This window comes from Lynx canadensis, chromosome A2 (genome assembly GCF_007474595.2).
Source record: "Lynx canadensis isolate LIC74 chromosome A2, mLynCan4.pri.v2, whole genome shotgun sequence".
Lineage (NCBI taxonomy): Eukaryota > Metazoa > Chordata > Mammalia > Carnivora > Felidae > Lynx > Lynx canadensis.
In genome coordinates, this window is record NC_044304.2 from 50,086,005 (window position 1) to 50,101,267 (window position 15,263).

A 15,263-nucleotide genomic window follows, 5' to 3' on the forward strand; every position below is an offset into this window, starting at 1 on the left:
ATACATGTAGGTCTATTTTGGATTCTCTCTCTTCTACTGATCTATATATCTATCCTTATCAATACTTCCCTCTCTTGATTGCTATGATTTTATAGTAAGTCTTGAAGCCAGATTGTGTACATCTTCCAACTTTATTCTTCTCTGAAATTGTTTTGGTTGACTCTATATTATTTGCTTTTGCACATAAGCTTTAGAATCAGCTCATCAGTTTCTACCAAAGTGTCTGCTGGGATTTTGGTTGGGAATGTGTTGAATCTGTACATCAATTTGGAGAAAATTGTCATCTCAACAATATTGAGTCATCCAATCCATGAATATGGTATATCATTTTTATTTCCCTTACTGCAAATGTCTTCCATGGCAAAAGTCTTGGATCTTTGGTTAAATGTATTCCTAAATTGTTGGTGATATTGTAATGTCTAAAAATTTCATTTTCCAATTTTTTACTGCTAATATATACAATCACATATGATTTTGTTTAACTTTAGCTGGAAGCTACTTACATCTGCCCTGCACATGTGTTTTCTATGTTCAACCAGAGGCATCTTGGAGAATAAGAATTGGGGTGGGAGGGTTCCCCTTCTCTAGTTCACTCCTGTCCAGGACTCCATTTTGGCTGTCCAGTGGTCATAGTAGCCCCACAGAAATTACCCCTGGTTCCAGGTAGGATCCTCATTGGAGTTTTAGCTACTGTTGATTTCACCATGAATGTACCTCACCTTCAAGCTAAAGCCACAAAAACTGAACACTACTCAATGCTAGTCCCTTCTTTCAAGTTTTGACCCTCTTCAAAATCTGTTCATGTTAGTGCACTTTTCAGAGGCTTCACATACTGGTTTTTGTATTTTATCCAGAGTTTACAATTGTTCTCTGAGGGAGGACAGGCTATCAGGAGCCTACTCTGCCATCCTGGAAGTGTAACTCCTTGTTGTTGATTTTAATGGCTCTGGCTAAACCAATATTAAAAAACGAACATATCCCCCAAAAAAGTAAAATAACAAGTGCTGGCAATGCTGTGGAGAAATTAGAACCCCTGTGCTTTACTGGTAGGAATAAAAATGGTATAGCCATTTTGGGAAACAGTTTGGCAATTCCTCAAAACGTTAAGCAGTATTACCATAGGATCCAGCAAGTCTCCTTCTGGGCATATGCCCAAGAGAACTGAAAGTAAATACTCAAGCAAATACTTGTACACCACTATTCAAAGCAGCGTTATTCCCAATAGTCAATAGATGGAAATAACCCGTGTCCACTGACAGGTGCATGCATTAGAAAAAAATGTCGTCTAGGGGCGCCTGGGTGGCTCAGTCGGTTAAGCGTCCAACTTCAGCTCAGGTCACGATCTCGCGGTCCGTGAGTTCGAGCCCCGCGTCGGGCTCTGGGCTGATGGCTCAGAGCCTGGAGCCTGTTTCCGATTCTGTGTCTCCCTCTCTCTCTGCCCCTCCCCCGTTCATGCTCTGTCTCTCTCTGTCTCAAAAATAAATAAACGTTTAGAAAAAAAAAAAAGAAAAAAATGTCATCTATACATTCAGTGGAATGTTTTTCAGCCATAAAAAGGAAGAAATTTCTGGTACATACTGTTTTCTAGGGCTATCATAACAAAGTACCACAGACTGGGAGGCTTAAACAACAGAAATTTATTTTCTTCAGTTCTGGAGGCTAAAAGTCCAAGATCAAGGTATTGGTAGGGTTGGTTCTCTCTGAGGACGGTGAAGGAAGGATCTGTTGTTGCAGGCCTCGCTCCTTGGCTTCCATATGGTCACATTCTCCCTGTGTCTTTATAGGATCTTCCCTCTGTAGGTGTCTGTGTCCAAATGTTCTCTTCGTGTGAGGACATGAGTCATATTGGATTAGGGTGCACATCAACAGACTCACCTAAACTTAACCACCTCTGTAAAGATGCTATCTCCAAATATGGTTATATTCTGAGGTGCTGGGGGTCGGATTTCGACATATGATTTCTATCTGGGCAGGGGACACAATTCAGCTCATAATATGCTATAACATGGATGAACCTGGAAAACATTAAGCTAAGCAAATAAGCCAGATGCAAAAAGACAAATGAGATGAGGTGCTCAAAGTAGTCAAATTCATAGAGACAGAAAGTAGAATAGAGGTTTACAGGCTGGGAGGAGAAGGAAATGGGAAGATAGTGGTGACTGATTATAGTATTTCTATTTGGGATGAGGAAAAAGTACTGGAAATTGATGGTGGTGATGGTCGCAACATTGGGAATGTACTTAGTGTCACTGAGTTATTCCCTTAAAAATGATCAAAAGAGTACACTGAGTTATATGTGTGTGTGTGTGTGTGTGTGTGTGTGTATTTTTAACCACATTTTATATATTTTATATATATTGCATATATATAACCACATATTAACCACATTTTATATATTTTACATATATAAATGGTTACCATATTAACCTTGGTTACATATGGTTACATTAACATATGATTACATATTAACCACATTTTATATATTTTAACCACAATAAGAACGTCTACTTTTATAAAAAAAAATCTACAAAAAGAAATTGTTACCTTACCTTTCTTCACCACATCTGAAAACAGATGGAATAGTAGAGGGTATTCCTAGTTTTTTGCTTACTGATAAAAGAAATTTCAATTTTCTGTTGTCTTTTCCCCCTTTGAATAATGCACCTCAATACAGTGACACCAACCATTATTTTAAGACAAGAGGCAGGTTATTAAAGGCAAAATGAGAACAAGGAAACAGCTTCTGGACAAGTCTGTTAAAAATGAGATTAAAGTCAGGTCTTCAGTTGGAATAGTGGGTCATCAATAACCCAGGCACTTAATTTAAATAGTTTACTTGCAGTTTCCAAGGTGGTCAGCTGGGTGTCCTTTTGTCCCAGTAAAATACCATCTTCTGGGCTGGAGACTTAGAAAGATGTTTTATCTCTGTGTCAAATGACATCATTACACACGGCACAAAATGTCGTGGACCTATGAGTTTCACATAAGAGGACAAGCCATTCTTGTTGCGGGCAGCCCTTCAGAGGCAAAGCATTTCAGACTCTTCATTTAATAGGTACAAGAGGCTTGGGGCGACTGGGTGACTCAGTGGGTTAAGTGTCCGACTTGGGCTCAGGTCATGATCTCACAGTTCGTGGGTTCAACAGAGCCCATTTATGATCCTCTGTCTTCCTTTCCCCCTACCCTGCTCATGCCTTCTCTCTCCCTCTCTCAAAAATAAACATTACCAAAAAAAATTTTTAAATATATTTACAAGAAGCTTGAGAGAATTACTACCATCCCCACCAGACAGGTGAGAACACTGAGGCCCCAGTCTTCTTCCAGGAGTCTACATATAGCTTAATATCTGGAAAGTCTATGTGAGAAAAGCTTTTCAGTCTCTCCTCTGCAGGTTCCAAATAACTGCCTTTTCTTTCCAGTGGTGAAAGAAAGGGCATGTAGCTGATGCAGTTATATGGAATATATGCCTATATTTTACCTTTGAGCACTTGCCTTCCCATCATTATCAGTACACTGTGTGACTTCAAGCAAATCACCTCACTTCTGCACGCTCAGGTTTTCTCAAGTGCAAGATGGAGATAATAATAGAACTTGTCTGAAACATAGTCAGCACTGAATAAAGATGAGCTCGTGTTACTACCATAATGGTGATTAGTCTCATGCTCTCAGTAGAATACCAAATGCTTTAAGCATATTATTATCTATTTGGTCTATTTCTACAGACAGACATCTGTCTATTAACATCCATCTACACCATCTAACTCAACCACCTCAACAACTCTGCCGAGTAGAGTTATCCCCACCATATAGGAGGGGAAACTGAGGCTCTGAAACATTAAGTAAGTTGCCCAAAGTTTGCAAAGCATATTGGTTTGGAAGTGCAGGGGGTAGAAAAAGCTGTGGCTTTGAAGACCTGGTTCCAACACTGGTTTGTGATTGTCACCAAGTTACTTTCCCTTCTCCAGTCTCAGTTTGCTCATCTGGAAAATGGGAATAACTGCCTCTTCTGCATACTTATTGTGGGTACCAGCTGACTCTGTCATGACCAGAGAGTATTCAAGCTTCCCGGGGGGTCCACATTTGTTGTCTTCCTGGCTGTGCCCCCAGTTCCTTGTGCTTTGGATGGGTCATGGTAAGGGGCTCAATCAAAAGTAACTGGATGGGGGCGCCTGGGTGGCTCAGTCGGTTAAGTGGCCGACTTCGGCTCAGGTCATGATCTCACAGTCCAAGAGTTCGAGCGCCGCCTCGGGCTCTGTGCTGACCGCTCAGAGCCTGGAGCCTGTTTCAGATTCTGTGTCTCCCTCTCTCTCTGACCCTCCCCCGTTCATGCTCTGTCTCTCTCTGTCTCAAAAATAAATAAACGTTAAAAAAAATTAAAAAACAAAAGTAACTGGATGAATGGGCAAATTAATTGGTTTTGAGAAACCAATTGCTTTGAGAAACCGTTTCTCAGAGCAGAAGTTTCCTGAGTAATTCCCCAAACGCTAGCAATCTTGTGGTCCTCAGAACCTGAGACAATAGTCCCAATATTTGTCCTAGTTTTATCTGTGATTCCAAAGAGAAAAAAAAACAGATCCCAGGTTTCAGGAGGGATTGGGATGCCTTAATGCCAGGCTGGCTGTGCCAGAGGGAGGAATAGTTAGTATTTTTGCAAAGGCTGCAGTGGCTGGGCCCACTCCACAGGGAGGGTAAAGTCCCGGGAGTGTCTCATACACTGAATTTCACATAGAAAATAAATGTCAGTTTCATTTATGTCCTTATTTTGGTGGTTCAGAGCTCAGCCTCCCTTTTGAAGGCCACACTAGGTTGGATAGAGCATTCTAAGTCACTCACCGACTGCCCTGTGGCTGTCCCTGCATTCAACTTGCGTTCCTCCAACTCTGCTCAGCAGAGATTAGATTCTCATTAGTTTTCTACTGTATCTTGGAGGAAGCATATATCTGGTGATGAATCATGCCTGGAAAAATGAAGAAAACCCTCCAGAGGCAGCCATTTATTTGTTTGCAGATAAAACTGCAAAGGAAACCAATTAAGGTTTTTATTTTTAATTTAGGTTCAGTTTTGAAATGCTCCATTACCAAGAGCCCAAAGGAATGTGCTTCTAGTATCCTGAGGACTCGAGCAGCCAACGCAGGAGAGAAAGGAGCTGGGAATCAGAGGAGCCACAGACACCCTCCAGGGACAGGTATAGCACGGTCCCGAGGATGGAGCGCAAGCTTCCTGCCTGCAACAGCCCGGCTCTCCTGGTCACTGAGACGCTCACTCGCTGTCCTACTATTATGCCCACTGACACGCAACCCCCAGTTCTGCCCCTTATTAGACATTTAAGAGGGACAAGCGCCTAGCCCCTTTGAGCCTCAGGTTTTTCATCTATAAACAGGGATAATGATGCTTGCCTATGTCAGAGTTGTTCTGAAAATTCCAATGCTATGTTGATTGACAAAGCAACTTTGCAAATGGGGGCGCGCTTCTAAGAGTGGGAGCTTTCTTTTATTGTGTTGTAGCTCATCCTTCCCACCACTACCACACCTTCTCCAAAGAAAAGGCGAGCTCTTCCAGGGCGAGGTCCACGTCTTGCACAACAGCAAAATGCAGCTCACAATGAGGGGCTTTGAAAAAAACAGCATCCTTTCAATTCTTCCCCCAACACTTTATGGCCGGGTCAACATGGGCAAGTTTCTTACCCTGAGACTCTGTTTTCTCTTCTGGAACACGGGGGTCCTAATATTTTCCTCATAGGGGTATGGTGAGGATAAAATGAAATAACAGATTTGCAGTGTGTGACAGTGGGTGCTGCGATGGTTCGTCATTCTCTTCTCCTTTTCCTTTCCCCCACGAAATTTGCTTTTATAATTCCACAGTTTTCAGAACAGGGCTTCTGCACATAGTGTGTGCCAAATTAATGTTTGCTCGAAAAATTATCGGCACTCAATAAATACTTGTTCTAGATCATCTGGCTAATTTATCCGACCTTGTAGTGCAGCAAAAGAGTCATTTCCCATAAAGCACACCCATTAATCTCTCTGTGGAATACCCAAAGGGAACTCACAGAAGTGATAACCATGAATCAGCTATTAAAAGCAATGAGCTAGACTTCAGTGGTCTGGTGTGGAAATCACCATCATCACCATCATCACCGTCATCAGCATCAGCATCATCACCTAGGCAACCCTGACTCCATGCCAGGCCCTGTCTAAGAGCTCTGTTAAAATGTTCGTTCATCTACTCCTCATAACAATGCTATGGATACAGGTTGTGGTACTATCCCATTTTACAATAAAGAAAACGAAGACATAGAACCCTTAAAAAATGGTCTCTAAGTACATAAAGGTGAAACAATTCAAGCGCCAGAACCATGAATAAAATTATCGATCATGTAATTTTAAATACACACACACACACACACACACACACACACACACACACACACACACATGTAAATTCACCCAGTGATGAGTTTAGGCCAACTTAAAGTTAGAGGGCACCGCCCCCAAGACGACCTTCACTTCCAACACCGATTGTGAATTCAGGGAGCTGCCCAAAACCCTCAGGATCAATAATTTGCTAGGAAAACTCACAGAACTCATGAAAACTCTTATAATCACAGTTCTGGTCTGTTACAGGGGAAAGACACAGATTAAAATCAGTCAAGAGAAGAGGCATATAGGGCAGAGTCCAGGAGAGGGGACAAACGTGGAGCTCCCATTGTCCTCTCCCTACTGAGTCATGGATATGTTACTCTCCTGGCATCAATGTGTGATGATATGCACAGAGTATCACCAACAATGGAAGCTCACCCAAGTCTTACTGTTCAGAGTGTTAATCGGGTCTTATGACATGGGCATAATTGATTCTTTGGTTGGTCTAATCGGCAAGTCAACAACTGATCATGACCCAGAGCCCCCACCCTAAATCACACTGTTACTATCTGGCTGGCCCAAGGCCCCTTGGCAAATGAAGATCACCTCCCAGGAGCTGAGGGCCAAGGCCAGACTTCCTTTTGTGCAAGGCTAAACTCTTTACTGCAGAGACACATATATATTTGCATTTGTATTTACACAGATATGTATATAAATGCATAGAAGAAAGACTGGAAGGAAACATACCAAGCTGTTAACAGTCAGAATTGAATGAAATGGAACCTAAAATATTTTACTCTTTCTAAGTGTTCTTCCTATATTTCTCTATTTTGAGTCTTTCCCAATGAGAATATATTTGCATATTATTTGTAGGAATCGTCATCTTTAAAACGTAGAGAATAAAGAAAAAAGAGAAAAGAAAACAGAGTGTATTGTGGCCGCCAGGCCAGCCTATGAGGCGCCAGGTCTGAACTGCTGCATCATCCTATAAATAGTATGAAATCTGCTGACTTAACTGAGTGAGGAATGGCATGGGCTGGCCGTGTCAGGGAATCTGGAGTTGGGAAATCCTAGTGACACTGTGCAGTGTTAGGGCTCGGGAGGAAGGGGAAAGGGAGACAAATCCAGGAGAGAAATGGTGGTCAGACAAGGTTCAGGCTGACCTGCAGCGAGCTAGAGGCCGGATGGGGTTGAGCCCCGTGAGTAGGTTACTGAGGACAGCCAGCAGGATGCAGAACATGGAATTCAGACCTTGCCCTTGAAAATGGAGGGGGAGAGGTGAAGGTCAGCAAAGCATCTTCCCCACCGTGATGCTCCTGAACCCCATGCCCTAGCCAGGAGCCCAGGGGAAGTGAGTGGCACCACCTCACGTCCCTTCTGTGTGACACTCCATGCCACTGCTCCGGCCTGTTGTCCTGGCCACGCAAAAGCACTGCTAGCTCAGCGCCCCCCGGGGCTCCCTGATGTACACCCCACCTCACCGCACAGATCAGGGCAGGCCCGGGCCCACCTGTCATGGTTTGTCAGGACCCTTTCCCTGTGGGGCCCAGTTGTCCCAAACAAAGGCAAGGCCTGCAACCTTCTTTCGAGACGCAGCTGCACTCTTTCCTCTCAAAAGACTTTCTAATGAAACTTAACAGTGAAGAAAGGCAAACTTACACAAAATTACATGCCTGAGAGACACACATTAGAAGTCAGCTTGAAAACATAATTCAAGCCCTCCGTGGAAATCCCTATTATTCATATTCTCCACCATTTTCCTTTCAGAAAATGTTTTTCCTTTTTTTTCCTTTTCAGAAGAGTCACAGATTTTTTTCGAGAGCCCACGGTGCTCTTAGAGGCATCACAGCAAAGGTATAAATGTGATGTCTGTCATATACCAGGTGTTGCACTAATTCAATGAATCCTCACAATTGACACTGCAAAGGACTATCCCCATTTTACAGATGTGGAAAACTGAGGCTCAGAGAGGTTAAGAGGCTCAACATCACACACATGGTGAGAGGAAGAGCCACCTTACAAACCCAAGACTGACGTGAGCATCTATACTCTTTCCAGAAGGTGCTAAGAGCTCCTGGTTCTCCCAGGCTCCCAGCCCACAGTTGCCCCTGGTTCCAATACATATTGGCCTATGGTTAGTTGCTTCCTCTCAGGCTTTGTACCCAAATTCAGAAGCATCCTGAATCCGAAAATGACTTGAGCTGACTTTAAGAGCTTGACCTATTACAGGGGTACATTTTTCAAACCAAAAATAAGCCCAGGGTCTAACAGAAATTTTACTCTCCTTCAAGTGGGAACGTTACTCTGGACATTGTCACCTGGACACCAGAGAGTGATGATTCCAGGGGGAGTTCAAGGGCTCGTGAAGACCAGCGAGTAGAACCTCAAGCCCTGGGATTGCACAGAAACCCTCATTCCGGTAGTACCCTGTGAGCACCTTGGGCACGCCTGCCACCCTGATGGATGCTGGTGATTGACATGTGTCTTGCTCAATGGTCTGCGACCTGACAGCCTTGGTGAACACAGACTGTGCTGAGGGTGGGGAGGCAGTACTGAAAGGAAGGAGGAAAAGGGAAAGAAGGCAGAGAAAGTGAGAAAGGAGGAAAGGGAGGGAAGGAGTAAGAAAAATAAACTAGAGAAATGTTGAGACCTACAGTCCCACTACTTATGAACCCACTGAGTCGAGCCCCTTGGAAAGGTTCTACAGGTGAGCAGGGCTGTAGGAGGTGGGAGGCTCCCCTTTCCCTGCATCTGTCACCCAGGACCCAGCCCTTCCTGTGGACCTCAGCCAGAAGCCTGGAGCCTGCACCCCAGCACCCCACACAGGTGACTGCCGCCTCCAAGCTCACCTCCCTCTTGCTTCCAGGGCAACACGGAGGGTTCCTCCAGGGTCCTCCAGATAGCAGAGGTCACTAGGAGTAGCCCGAGTTAACTGTGCACAAGACACCGCTGACCCACCTCAGTGCATTCACCAGTACAAGTCAGTAGGGGCTGTGCTTGGACACAGGGTATCTGGATTACAGCCCGGCCTCCCCAACCATCCCTGGGTGCGGGAAGAAACAGGAGCTCCATGACCACACAGCCTGTAACATGTCGAATGACCGCTCTGAGGGAGCGCCTAATAATGGCTTCACGGGAGCCTGAAAAGGGACACACCAGCCCATTCCCACAGGTCGTGTTTCCGTGACCCAGCGAGCAGAGGCAGCACAGAGCTGGGAGGGTGAATGGGAGGATTGGGACCCGAAAATACCCAGCCAGCCTGGAACAACAGCAGAAGTTCGACAAGGTGAAACTTTAATGGGGACAGATGGTTGGAAGCCCTGTGCCTGGGCTTTGAAACACAGCTGCCCCAATCCCAGAGTGTGGTGTGGCTTCCCAGTGGCACACGTGAGGAAGACGGAGGGGGTTCTGTTGCATGTAAAGAGTGTGGGTGTCTGCCAAGCCGGGCCGTGATGGTGGATGTATGAGAGTGGGAATGAAGTGAGCGTCCGACTCGTCTCTGCTAAAGGACAGTGAAAAGCTGGGACCCATCCAGCGGAAAATGATGAGGACAGTGGTGTGGACTGAAGCCATGTCATATGAGCAATGGCTGAAAGAGCTATGTTTAGCCTGGAGAAGAAACTCGGGGAGGACATGAGAGCTGCTTTCAAATATCTGAAGGGTTGCCACAAGAAAGAGGAATTTAAACCTGTTTTATCCGGCTCCACAAGGTGATACCAGGGCCATGGAAATGGCATCAAGGCATTCTGGGCCATGTAGAAGTCAGGTTGGCACTGTCCAGCTGATAGAGTTGTCCACTAATGAAACAGGTTATCCCCAGAGAGCCTGAGCTCCCCATCATTGGAAGTAATCAAGCCCAGACAGAACAACCACCTCTTAGGGGTGTCAGGAAGGGTGTCGGCGGGCCCAGATGACCTCTGTGGGCCCTTCCATCTCTAAGAACTGAGAGGCCTCAGGAGGGAAGACCTGCCTAGAGGTAGGCATCTCAAAGGGCCTTCTCCTTAAATTCTCTGGCTGAAGGCATGAGCCAAGCACTTTCAACAGCTGCCATCCCACTGATTCCTTTTCCTAAATTAGGCTCCCTGGGGCCTCTCACCGGCTGAAGCCTAGAAACGAGGGCCCTTCATAGCCCAGAAAGTAATTAAGTCCGTGATGTCATCACTCAACTGGTCCCAAAGAACACCGAAGCCCCAGGGGCACGGGGCCAACTTTCCTCAAATTACCATTCTTGTAGCAGATTGTGGCCTTTTGTCCCTAAGGGCCCAGGCCTCTGTAAGGTGACACATGCCAAATGGTGACTGAAATAGAGCAGAGCACTGGGACCCAGGCTGTCACCCAGGAGGGGGACATTCAGTCAAGGACACTGGGAAAGCGGCATCCAGTGTCGCTGACCCCTTCTCCTCCAGTACTGTCTGCAGTTACTTTCTTCTCAGTCAGCCAAGCAAAGTCAGGGGCGGGAGGTGGACAGGAGACATCTTGACATGGGCAGGACTGGCCAGTCTGGGTGTCATGGAAAAGCAGGGCTTCAGAGTGGAAGGGCTCCTGAGAGCACATCACCCACTGGCCCAGGAGATGAGTGAGGGCTCACGACACACTAGGTATTTTGCTACAGCGACGAACAAGGCAGGCTTGATTCTGATGGCGGGGAAAGAAAGGAACAATAACAGAACAAACGTTCTGTCCTGTGGTATATGAGGAAACTGAAGCCCAGCGAGGTTCAGGGACTTGGTCCGGGTCACAGGGCAGTGCATGGACTCTGTCAATCCTTACACAGATATGCCCGCCCCACGGGGCCCAGAAGAACCAAGGAGGCCCTTCTACCATCTAACTCATTGGCTCTTCTCATCTCTAGAACCTCTTTTTGGGGAGAATCAGAATTTGTTGAGAATCAAAACTCATAAAGTGGTAGAAAATATACCATCTCAGAGTACCTAAAGGAGGCAGGTGGGAGCCCTACAGAGTTGACAACCTCCAGAAGAGCTTGGGGGCTCCGAAGACAAATTTGCCTGCCTTCTAAATTCCGCCCTAGGGATGGCTATACACCTGGGGTGGGGAGGGGCAGAACAAGGACGGAGGCTTGTGGACGGAAGAGAAGCAACAACACGAAGAAGCTGCCAAAACATGTTGGACCACGTTTGAATCTTCGCTCTAAAAACCAACTTCAAATAAATGTTTGTCTATTACCAACTGCATAGGGTTCAACCTAACACATTCTTTTTTTTATTTTATTTTGTTTTAGAGAGAGGGAGAGAGAGAATCTTAAGCAGGCTCCACACTCAGCATGGAGCCTGACGCAAGGCTCAATCCCACCACCCTGGGATCATGACCTCAGCCGAAATCAAGAATCAGATGTTCAACTGAGCCACCCAGGCACCCCCAACCTAACATGTCCTTAAGTACTTGTGGATGAAATAACATAATTCTAGGACTTCCTTCCAAATACCCTAGTGGGGTAATGGAAAACAGGGAGGTGGGAATAGATGAAACAAGACTGGCTGTGAGTTAGTATCGCTGCAACTAGATGCTGGGTACGAGGCTCATTATATATACTACTCTCTCTACTCTTGTATATGTTTGAAATGTTCTATAATTAAAGATTTTAAAAGGGGATGGTGCCAATATTTTGAGCATCACTGCTAATGTTACAGCCTCAAAAGAGAATTTTAAAAGGATGCAAATAGTTGGCAAAGGTCAATTTTGGTGTTAGTGATTATGTCAGTGCTTATTAGGCTTTCTGGAAGTCATCTCAGTGAAATGTGATGGAGCAGGGCAGGGACTGAGAAAAGCACACTCATTAAAAACATGACAGTGGGGTGCCCGGGTGGCTCAGTCTGTTGGGTGTCTGACTACCAATTTCAGCTGAGGTCATGATCTCACGGTTCATGAGATCGAGCCCCATATTGGGCTCTTGGCTGACAGCATGGAGACTGCTTGGGATCCTCTCTCTCCCTCTCTCTCTGCTCCTTCCCGGCTCATACCCAAATAAATAAACAAACGAACATTTTTTTAAAAAACATGGTAGAAAAGTGGCTCATCCTTGTTTCTCTTTTCTGGGAGACCAGTTTGCTGACTTCAGCCCCCTTCATGGGAAGGGGGTACCTCTTGTCCTTTCAGTTCATTTGTGGTGATCTCCAAGCTGCACTGTTGTGCCCTGGCTCCAGCGATGTCACCAGCATCCCTTTCCCTTTCTGCAGAGCCTGGCCCATCCCAGACCCAGTTGCTCAGATGCCTTCTCTAAATAGAAGCGTTGTGTGAAGATGCCTGTCTTTTGCTGCTTGAGGAAGCCAGCCTCAAAGGCCAAGCTGATTAATCCTGAGCAAATTTGTACCTGTGACCACCTGTCAATGTCAATTTCTACGGGTCGTGGATAGTGTAACCACGTGACATGGAGATATGATAGCCCGTCTTTGGGGCAGAACTGTCCAGGATGTAGGGTGGATGGTCCACAGCCCGGCGCTTAATAATACTGACTCACACACTGAGAGCTTTGTCATGTTCTGCCATCAACTCTCTTCAAATCTTGCTGGTGACTACAAGGAGAAAGGCTCATTTTTGGTGCCAGTGTCTTTAACACCTTTCTAAGGTTAGCTGATCCCCCTTTTTAACAAACAGAAAGCAATCCCCGGGTTTGGAGCCCTTGCCAGCAACAGTCTCTAGCCAAGATTAACTAACTTAGATTTTCATCACACTGAATTCTTGTAGCCACTTTCTATTTATGGAACGGAGGCCACTTTGATGTACAACCATAAGACAATGTAAAGAAATGTTACGTAAATATAATTTGGGTGTTCTGCATATCGTGATGACACAGATTTAATGAAGCTTGCACAGGCTTCCTGAGGCTGCTCCAACACCACCCAGCACAAGAGAGGAGGAAGTCAGAGGACAGAGAAGGCAGTCAGAGCCAACTGCTGTTAAGATGTCCAATATCCAACTTTTCAAATTCTACAAAAGCATATAACCATATGAATATATTCTGAGTGGTATTTTTCTTTTCTTAAAAGGTGGTCTCTCAGTCACCTGGCTTAGAAATCCTGACTTTTTCTTCAAATTCCACTTGTCATCTCCATCCATTATGGTAGATGTCACCATAATTATTGTCACCATCATTATCTTCACTGTCATCATTATCGCCACCACCACCATCTCACCATCTTCATTTATCATCATCACCATCATCACTACCTCCATCATCACCATCCTCCTCATCACTACCATCCTCACCATGAAGGGTTAACAGCATTTACTGAATGCTTTCTATGAGCCAGGCAGTGTGCAGGCTTTCCTTGAGTTATTTCAGTGAATCCTCCCTCTCTCCACAAGCAGAAATACTCTTATCTAGTCTATCTGGACCATAAAACAGACTCGGAGAGGTTAAGTGACGAGCCCATGTTTACACTTACAAGTAAGTGGCATAGTTAGGATTCAAACCCAGATTGATCCTTAGAGACCAAGCTCTTAATCATTACACTTTCCTGCCTTTGGTGCAAGCACTGACCTAGCTTACGCCTTCAGTATTTCTTCTCTGGTCTTCATTACTACTTAACCAGTCTTCTTGCCTCCTATCTACCTCCTACCCCCACAAGAACCAAGCCATCCATTGTCCACTCACCAGCATGGGCTATATAACATTCAAACATGTCCCAGAGACTCCCCTGCCTAAGATCTTCCAAAGGAGCTCCACCACCTGGATGGTATAAACTCCTTGTACCTATTAGGGCTCACTGATGAAAAGCAACAGAAACAACTCTGAACAATTTAATAAAGAAAAAAAGGCAAGGGCAGAGAATTCATTGGAAGGACAGGAGGTAGCTCACTTAACCACAGAGCCTAAGGTATAACAAGTACTCACCATGAGTTTGTTGAACAAATAAATGAATGAGAGACTAGGGAAATGGATGGGGCAGGTTGCTTGGTTTCTAAGTGCAACTGTGAAGATCCATGGAATTGCTTCAAAATCCCAGGGTGGGGATGAGGCTCTGGGCCACACAGAACCCCCTCCCCACTACTTCTATCTGTTTATGAGTTGAGAAGACTCAAGTAAGACTCATCTGTAAGAGATTCTACTTTTGCAAAACCACAGGTTGAATAAGTAAAGCACCAGCCTGGAATCTGGAGATTTACATTCTAATCCTGGCTCTACCTCTCACTGCATGGGCATTCTTGCTAGACATGTTCCCTCTCTCAGCTTCAGTTTCTACATCTATAAGATGGTCACATCCAGCAACCCAGGGAGAAAGTGATCCGGGATGATAGCACACACAATGGATAAGACCAAACACAAGCTCTGGGGATCAACTTTCTTAACCAGATTTTTCTGAGTTAACCATAAAATGAACTCTACCCAGCCACAGCACATGATGGGGCCACAAGCGTAGTGACAGGAAGATGGCCTTGTCAGGGGCACGGCAGCTCTAGGTTTTAATAGCTATTACTGGCAATCTACGAAGTGAATTTCCAGCATTAGGGTTAGCTGGAGGAAACCAAACATTAAAGATGGATGATTTGTCATTTCACCATCCACCAAGTGGACTATGCAGTAAAATGTATATTTGGGGCATGTATGTGTGTGTGTGTGTGTGTGTGTGTGTGAGCTCATTGGGAAGGCCCTAGAAATCTTTCCAACACTAACCCACGTGGTGAAGCAACCGAGACCCAGAGAGGCTAAACACCTGCTTCTTGTTCTACCGTTGATTTTGTACCAATGGCCTCTCGAGGCCCATGTCTCCTGATTCCACACCTAGCACATGCCTACTCCTCCCATTCCCCATACATAAATCCTTTCTCAAACCCATCCTGCCTGCTTCCTGCCAGGGGGTCCCAGTGCTCAGGAAGTTTCCTGGAGGAGACTGCGGTGGCTCTGAGCCCGTGAGAGGAAGTTGCAGACGCTTCTCTCCATGTGAG